This window comes from Tenrec ecaudatus, chromosome X, assembly GCF_050624435.1.
Source record: "Tenrec ecaudatus isolate mTenEca1 chromosome X, mTenEca1.hap1, whole genome shotgun sequence".
NCBI classification, from domain to species: Eukaryota; Metazoa; Chordata; class Mammalia; order Afrosoricida; family Tenrecidae; genus Tenrec; species Tenrec ecaudatus.
The window spans coordinates 146,756,259-146,764,586 of NC_134548.1; the positions used below are offsets into that span (position 1 = coordinate 146,756,259).

Here is an 8,328-nt window from a genome sequence, read left to right on the forward strand (position 1 = left end):
TGAAAGACAAGTTTTTATACTTTGTACCTAAAAAGACAAGTTTTGTAACTTGTCCACTACAATGAAAGACAACTTGTTATACCTTGTACCTCTTGCAAGAGGTGAAAGAGAGGGAAAGTATTCATTGGGTCCAAGTACCAGAGTCACAAGCAGATGCTAAGGACTCTGGTGCCAGACCATGCTCTCTGGAAAACATTGAATATTCCAGTCAAGACCAACCTCTGACCATAGGGTAACAGGAACTTTGCAAATTGGAATGCTCAGGTCCTTGGTGTCACCAGATCCACCATTTCAGAAGTTAGAGTAGGCACAGGAGTGCTCAAATGAACCCATTATACAATGAATAATCAATTTTAGCTGTGTTCCAGCAGGTTCAGAAGATATGGATTAAGAGGTGGCATAGACCACCATGTTAATTAATGCCATGTCCTCACCTAACATCAATGGCCTAATGAGGGAAATGAAATCAGTATCTAGCCCATTGACAGTATGCATGCCTGATTCACAGACTTTTATCACAAACTTTTAAAAAATATTTTCAAATGAAGCAAATAAACACCTCTTAAGTTAGAGTGCAAAATGAAAGGAACTTACTGTTTTAAAAGTGCAAAGGCAGGAAAATACAACATAAATGCATTCACATTTTCAATAATTGCATGGTAGGTAAATGTCCTTTATAAGCATTTTCCATACAAAACTGATTTATAAATCAGTTTACAGACACTTTTTAAAAATCAGTGGTTATTACTAACTTTAACTACAAATAACCAAAAAAAGGATAAAAGTTCTCTATCTTCATTTTGCCCCAACATCTATGGCTTCTGTTCCCGGCCTGTTGGAGAAAACTGCCATAGTATTTGGATGAGGACAGGGACCCAGCTCTTCCTTTATGTAACCTGTCTCCATACAAATCAAAGTCAAAGGGAAACCAACTTCCCCCAAATTCTCTGGGGTGTTGGGGGGTGGGGGATGTAGCAGAATCAGTGGCTGGAGCAGGGAGCCACCTTCTTTTCTCTTTCTTCTGCTGGGATATCTGCGTAATAAATTTCACATTCCTTACATGTGTGTGCAAGCAGTTTCTTTCTAGCGTTCTTTTTCAGAACCAACTTTATTATGAGGAAATTGTTTAAAGCTAGTATCCCGTTTATCATCCTTAAAATATGGCTTCACAAAAGCTCTTTAATTGATTTTAGCATGTTTATCATCATTACTGCTAGGTTTGTTGTGGTAGCTGACAATTCCTCCTCTTTACTTGCTACTTGGAGGAAATGATCTGCCACACGAGACTCATTCTTCATGTGACATATGTTCCAAGATATGATTCATTTTTCTCTCTTCAATTGGACTTTTTCCTCCCTTCTTCTCTGGTTTATTTTTCACTTTTAAAAGCACAAATTCACCAACCAATGCATAGTCCATGTCCACTGTCTCTCCTCTTCATAATCGACTGACTGCCATATTTTGTACCTATTATCATCTACTCCACTGGACATTTTCAAAGGACACATATTGGTTGCCTTTAGGAGACTTTATTTTGGTAATGCTACAATGATTTAACCAAAGAACTGGTGTAAGTCCACATGTTCCTTGGGTTGGGCTGGTTTCCATTTGTAGAGGCTCATGAGAAGTAGCATTCATTTGGTCCAAATACTAGAGTCACAAACAGATCATCATAAGGATCCTGTTGTCAAAAGTTCCTGTGGATATAGAAGGCTTTTGAAGACAAGGCTTTCTTCTTTTATTTGTAATGGGGTTTTCTCGTCTGGAGAGGATTCATTCAAAGAGTAGGGGGTGCATTCCAGTAAACAGGGATCCTCTGGGAAATCTCTGGCTAGAACACATGCCCATGCAAGGCCTTACAACTTGAGAAAGAACACTTTGGAATGGGTTTCAAAGCTTCATAAAGAGTTACTTGCATACATTTGTTTTTGGAGGTCTGACTACCTTGGTATTTCTCTTCATGGTATATAGTTGATATCAATCAGACAGGTCCAGAAGTTTTTCCCGTACATACTGTCCGTTGCTGGGGGGAAAAAAATCCTTGTCCATTGAAAAAGCAAAGAAGCTTGGAGGTAGCTTATTTCATGTTCACTTGCTTCTTCGGTTTTCTTGCTTTTGGATATTGTTTGTCAACGGTTTCAAGGTTCATCAGTAATGACACTGTACAGTGATCGGCAGTGCCTTGTGCACCTACAGATTCCCTGACACGTTTATATATGTGCATCTGTTTATAAGACCATAACTGCCCGGCAAGCACGTTCTCTTCAGATCCAGCATCATGATGCTTGAAAAGGCCACTATTTCAGATTTTGATTTTGTTTTCTAGAATTCTAAATGTTGATCATTCTCAATTCTCAACTGCTTAGAATGTCTTTTATTTTCTTCCTGCAGATATTCTTTTCATCCATAAGCTCTGTGATAAGTTTTAGAATCTACTGCTGGATGTTTCCAAACCCTTGTTCTTTCTACTGCATACGTCCTTCACTCACTGGACAGCGATCACATAATCCTGCTCTTAACCGAGAGTCTGAAAATTGAAGGGTTTCATGAAGGATGCCCAGTTGTTCTTGCAGTTGTTGGTTTTCTGTGAAAAAAAATCTTCTAGTCTCTGTGCATCTAAGATGTGTTCCTTTTGCAGTGTGTTAACTTGTACTAGTAAACCTTGAACTTCTTTGTACACCTTTAGTTTTGCCTCCAAATTCCCTAGTCATTAGATATCTCTGTAGAAGAGGGTTTCCTCAACTGCTTCCAGAGAAGCTCATCTTGCTGAATATGCTTCACACTTCCCTTTGAATAGTGATTTATGACCTTCTTGGTTATATTATGTTAGTATGAAGTTGTCCTTGGAGACAGCTGAAATATAGCTTTGAAGATTGCCTCGAGATTCATGAAAATTCCAATGAGGAGGTGGAGGATCCTCTCTGGATGGTGAAGAAACAGCTACTTACTTCTCTTTTTGTCCCGTTTCTTCACCCCACAGCCAATCTCCTGGAGGGACACCCAGCCCCTCAAAGCTGCCCTGGCTTTTCCGGGGCAGGGGGAAGGCAGGGTAGCTGCAGGGCCCACTCAAAGCCAGAAGGCCCTGCCCCACCCCCACCACCACCGTTTTGAAGCTCCCTTCTATATGATGTTTTTCCTCAATAAATAAAAAACTGAGGTTCTGAAAACAAAAGGTAGCAATAGAAGTGGCAACTCTGCCTACTAATTCAGTGATGTACTTGTGAGTTTTGTGCTTCCCCATCCCTGAAAACCGAGACTATGCAAGGTGTGAGATATTGGTTTCAATGGTGAGGGGGGAAATTCCACTTACAGACACAGTAAGTTTTCAATTGAACCACAAACTACAATGAGCACCTAGCAACTTTGGCCTCCTAGTGCCAACAAAACAATTGGCAAAGAAAATAATTATTGTATGGACTGAGGTAATCACCCTATTTCTGCATTTCTGCAGGAATGAGGCTTGTCACGAAACACATGCCATAGTATGCCTATTTCTTAGGACATTTACTGACTCTTCACTTAGTTCATCTGTTTCTAGTGATAACTTATGAATATCCAATTGCAGGAACTATGAGCCTTGAAGACAATGGCACCTGAGCGTCTAACGGCAATGGCACCTCTGAAATAAAGGTCTGTGCCGTCTCATCAGGCAAGCAACTCAAATTAGCCAAAGTACTAATTGATAGAGAGAGAACATATAAAACCGGATCATTGGGGAAGTAAAAAAATCATATAATTCATATAAATTATGGTTCTGGGACCAGATCACATAAAAGTGCCTATTGGTCTGCTAAACTTCTTTAAGTATTTTGAAGAGAGTTAAACTGGCCAGTGATTTGAGGTACTGTTTCCTAATCCAGGAGGAAAATGAGACATGTTTTTATCACAAGAAAACAGACTCCATATTTTAATATCAAGGGATGGATTGTATTAGCCTAAATTATGCCCCTCCATTCACTTAGCCTCATCTCCTGCCAGGTCCTTGAACATTTGTTCAAAGGAGAAGCTTGGCTTTGACTACTAACACTTTGTCTTCTAATTCCACCAATTTGCATAGCCTCCCTAGACTGAAAGCCAGGTTCCACTAAATCCTTCATTATGTCATTTTTATTGAAAATTACAGCATATTCAGTACCCCTATAATAGTTGTTATATTTATGGATACTATTTTTTGTCACTCTTCCAGGCTCAACTGAAGTGACATTCCATAGGCTATGGGATCTAGCTTTCCAGCTACTTACTGCAGGAATGTGGTAACCACATGGAAGTCCATAGGATTCAATAGGCTGGATGAAGATCTAGTGGTTCCATAAGGCTTATCTAGACATTCCCAATGTGACTAACGAATGAGCTGTGTTTTTTATGAAGCTGGAAAAATCCTTGAAATGTTCTACTTTACAGGTTCATTATCTCCTTCCTTGCCGCCTTGTTCTTTTTTTGCTCACTTCATTCTGAAATTGCTCCCCTCAAATCCATAGCACAAAACCTTTGCTTCAGTCTCTCCTTTCCAGAGCACCCACTCCTATATGGCTTTCATTTTTAAGAGATCATTTTATTGAGGGCTCTTATAGCTCTCATAACAATCCATATATCAATTGAGTCAAGCATATTTGTACATATGTTGCCGTCATCATTTTCTAAACATTTACTTTCTATTTGAGCACTTCTTTATTCATTCCTTCCCCCACCCTCCCACCATCGCTTTGTTTGTTTTGGGTCTTCTGATGCCTGATATCTGATCCTCTCAACATCTCAGATCACACAAGCTGGTGTGTGCCTTCCGTGTGGGCTTTGTTTCTTCCCAGGTAGGGGCCGCTTGTTTATCTGCAAACTTTTATGACCCCAGACACAATATATTTTAATAGCTAGCTACCATAAGCTTTCTTCACCACATTTGCTTATGCACCCATTGTGTCTTCAGCGATCCCGTTGAGAAGGAATGCCATCCTCAGGGCTTGATGGACCAGGATACTGTTCTCTCTCTTGCTCTCGCTCTCTCACTCTCTTTCCTTCTCTCTTATTTTGCTCCCATGTGTGGTTTTGGCAGACCTGCCCCTCTCCAGGACTGTAGCTTTAGTGCTGTGCTCTGTAGTGCATTCGTCTGGGGAGGGGGTCCATATGGCTGGGATTGGGGCCCGCTCCATAGACCTCTCTGTTTAGATTGCTGCTTCATGATGGGTTGTTGCCTTCCAGGTTTGGCACACGAAGTTCAGGTCTGGCACCTTCTCTCCCTTTCTTGTGTAGACATAATAAATACCCTCCCCATGGGTGAGTTAGTGTCCTGTTCGCCCACTACCTATGTCCTCTTTTTCCTCCTCCTTTTTAGTGGCTGCCATGTAAATCCCTGGGTTGGGTCTGACCCCAAGCACAGAAGGGCAATGGAAAAGGATATCCAACACTTGCAGATAGCGAGAATCCAAGCATAAAGATAAGTAGGCACACATTTATGAAAGGAAAAGAGCAGCAATGCCTACCAACAAATTCCCAATTTCCCATCATCCATCAGCACAAGCACAAGGAGTGCAGCTCCACAACGAACCCTACCCATTTTCCCCAGTCCTGGAGCTTGTTAGGGTGGCTGACCAAGCAAGCTGCAGGGGCATAGCTCTGCATAACCAGCCTGGGACAGATACAGCACAAATAGGCTTGGTTCGCAGCCCAAGCCAAAGGAGCTCTGTTCTGATCCCTTGCAGCCCTATCTCCCCAATAGCAGGGAGAACACAGCCTACCAAATGGTATGGGGATAACTACAAGGCAGCCAGGAGCAAGGTAAGTAGTAAATAGGCTAAGGTTCCACGCAAACCAGGGGAACTCCAGCCCCACTAGACAAAACTAATCCCTCATCCCAGGGATAAAGCATGGCCATTCTTTTTACTTTCTTTCTTTTCCCTTTGTTCTAAGACAATATTTACCTGGCCCATTAGCAAAGTATTAGGAAACACTCCAAGTAGAGCACTAGTGTTTGCATAACAATTCAAGTAGAGCAATAAGAAGTGGGGGACAGGAGCTGAGCACACAAAGATTTAGTCAGTCCCCTGGATTTAAACCACACCACCCAGTCACCAGACAAGAAGGGAGTTTATGCATGAGACAAGGACCATATATATTCTAGGGCCAAGAGGGCACTTCTGATTGAGGTACTTGATAGATTGAGCAATCTCCAGCTGTCCCACAACAAAAGTCCCCCAGCCACTCAGATAAGCAACCAGCCCTCTAAGTGAAGGCTATTGCTTCATCCCTCCCTCCTAGAGCACTTAGGTAGGTGGCAGTTATAGACCCCACAGCTCCATGCCCACTTGGTCACTTCCATCATATGAAAAGAGTGGACTCCATACCCTCTGACTTGCTCCATTATGATAATTAACCTAAATCATAGAACCCAGGACTTTCAACAGTAGCAGACTCCAAAATCATTCCCGCTGGCATTCATCTCAACCCTACCCTGCCATCCTAAAAGACTACAAGATAGAAAAACAACACACTACCAGATAGGGTCCCCAACTGCTCAAAAGACCACTGCTCCACCCACTCCTGACGTCCCCCCAGGACAAGGTCTAGACCCTAGCTGTTCATTCTTATACCATCTCCTTCTCGAAAATAAAGCCATGCATTATTCTTATAATTCATCCTTAATCAGGACTTCCCCTAAATAAGGCCTATGTCCTTATGTTGGCCCATGTGACCTACATGCTTTCAATTTCCTTTTTTTCCCTCTAGTCTCTCAACACGCCGCCCATGAACGTCAGAAGCACAGCTCTTGGCCAAGGCTTAGAGCCCAAGCAAACCTACATGAACAGCTCTTCCGCTTCTAACTCTATTAATTATTCCGTTTATTTTTAATACTTCATTTCTATTGACCCTTCCTACAATAATTTTAACATCTACTCATTTACTTCATAGCTCTTTTGCCTATTTGTTTCGTTCTTTTCTTCTTGCCAATCTTTCTTTTCCTCATAAAACCAAAAGTTGACTCTACTCTTAAATTTTCTTTTCTTTAACTCAAATATTATTAGTTACCTTTCCATCATTGCAAAACAAGGCAGTGTTTGTCTAATTTTCTTTCTTTTAACCTACCTGATAACACTTTTAACCTAAAACGTTACTTTAACCTACCTGATAATTTTTAACACTACCTGATACCTCTTTTTGTTTCCTTAATCCTTTCTTTCTCTGACTTCAAACAGGTGCTCTTCTACACTTTGATCTACCCCCTAAGACTTATCCTAACACTCTCCTCCAGATACTTAATATAAAGTACCTACCACACCCCTACAGTGCCACCTAACAGAGCTAACTACTCCCACATAGCCTCACCTCCATAACACCCCTAATAGCAACAGCAAGATGTCAAGGAAACAACCGAAGATATCACTCAAACAAGAAAAACTGACAAAGATAACAAAACACCAACCAGACCTAAACGAAGTGCCTGAAATTGAACAGGCTATGGATTTACCAGACAAAGAACTTAAAAGAATGATGGTTGCATTCGTAAAACAGATGAAGCAAAAGTCTGAGAGGAAACCTAAAAATATTGAAAAGCTGGAAACCTCACTACCTGCCTTACCAAAAAAACTACAAACAGAAACACAGAAGTTGAAGACGGCAATAGCAGAATTACACAATAGTATAAAAGAATAGTGAAACAGAAGTGAAGAGATGAAATCCCAAAACAGTGAACTTAAAACCAAATCTATAGACCCAGATCTATACGAAGAACAAATACCAACAGTGCAAAAGAGAGCCATAAAAGTTTGAGACCAAGATGGACACAATCAAGAGGAACTACCGATGTCCTCTAGTGACACCAGAAAAGGAAGAAATGAAAAATTATCATTGCAACGATGGTGCAATATGATAATTGGTTAGTTGACCTTCCTCTTAACCCAACCTGAATTTGGTCTAGGGTTCAATACTTCTCACTGGTCCCACAACAGAACTTTCTTCTGACTCTTACTCTTCTTTTTTTCCTTCGTATTATTTTTTTCTTCTTTCTGTATGTGGGAGGGGGGGAGAGAGCACTAGAGCTAATTGTGATTACACAGCTCTTTTTAAAAATCATTTTATTGGGAGCTCTTACAGCTCTTATCACAATCCATACATTCATGCATTGCGTGGAGCACATTTGTACATATGTTGCCACCATCATTTCGAAAACATTTTCTTTCTAACTGAGCCCTTGGTATCAGCTCATTTCCCCCCTCCCCCACCCTCCTTCCCTCATAATCCCTTGATAATTTATTTTTAAAATTTTTTCATATCTTACACCAACCACTGTCTCTCTTCACCCACTTTTCTGCTATCCATCCCCCAAGGAGGGGGTTATAT

The 8,328-nt window shown here is 41.0% G+C and overlaps 1 pseudogene; it reads right to left on the bottom strand.

Annotated features, from left to right (window-relative positions):
• Window positions 1–795: 795 nt before the first annotated feature.
• Window positions 796–7,320, bottom strand: LOC142433773 (DNA endonuclease RBBP8 pseudogene; annotated as a pseudogene).
• Window positions 7,321–8,328: the final 1,008 nt, after the last annotated feature.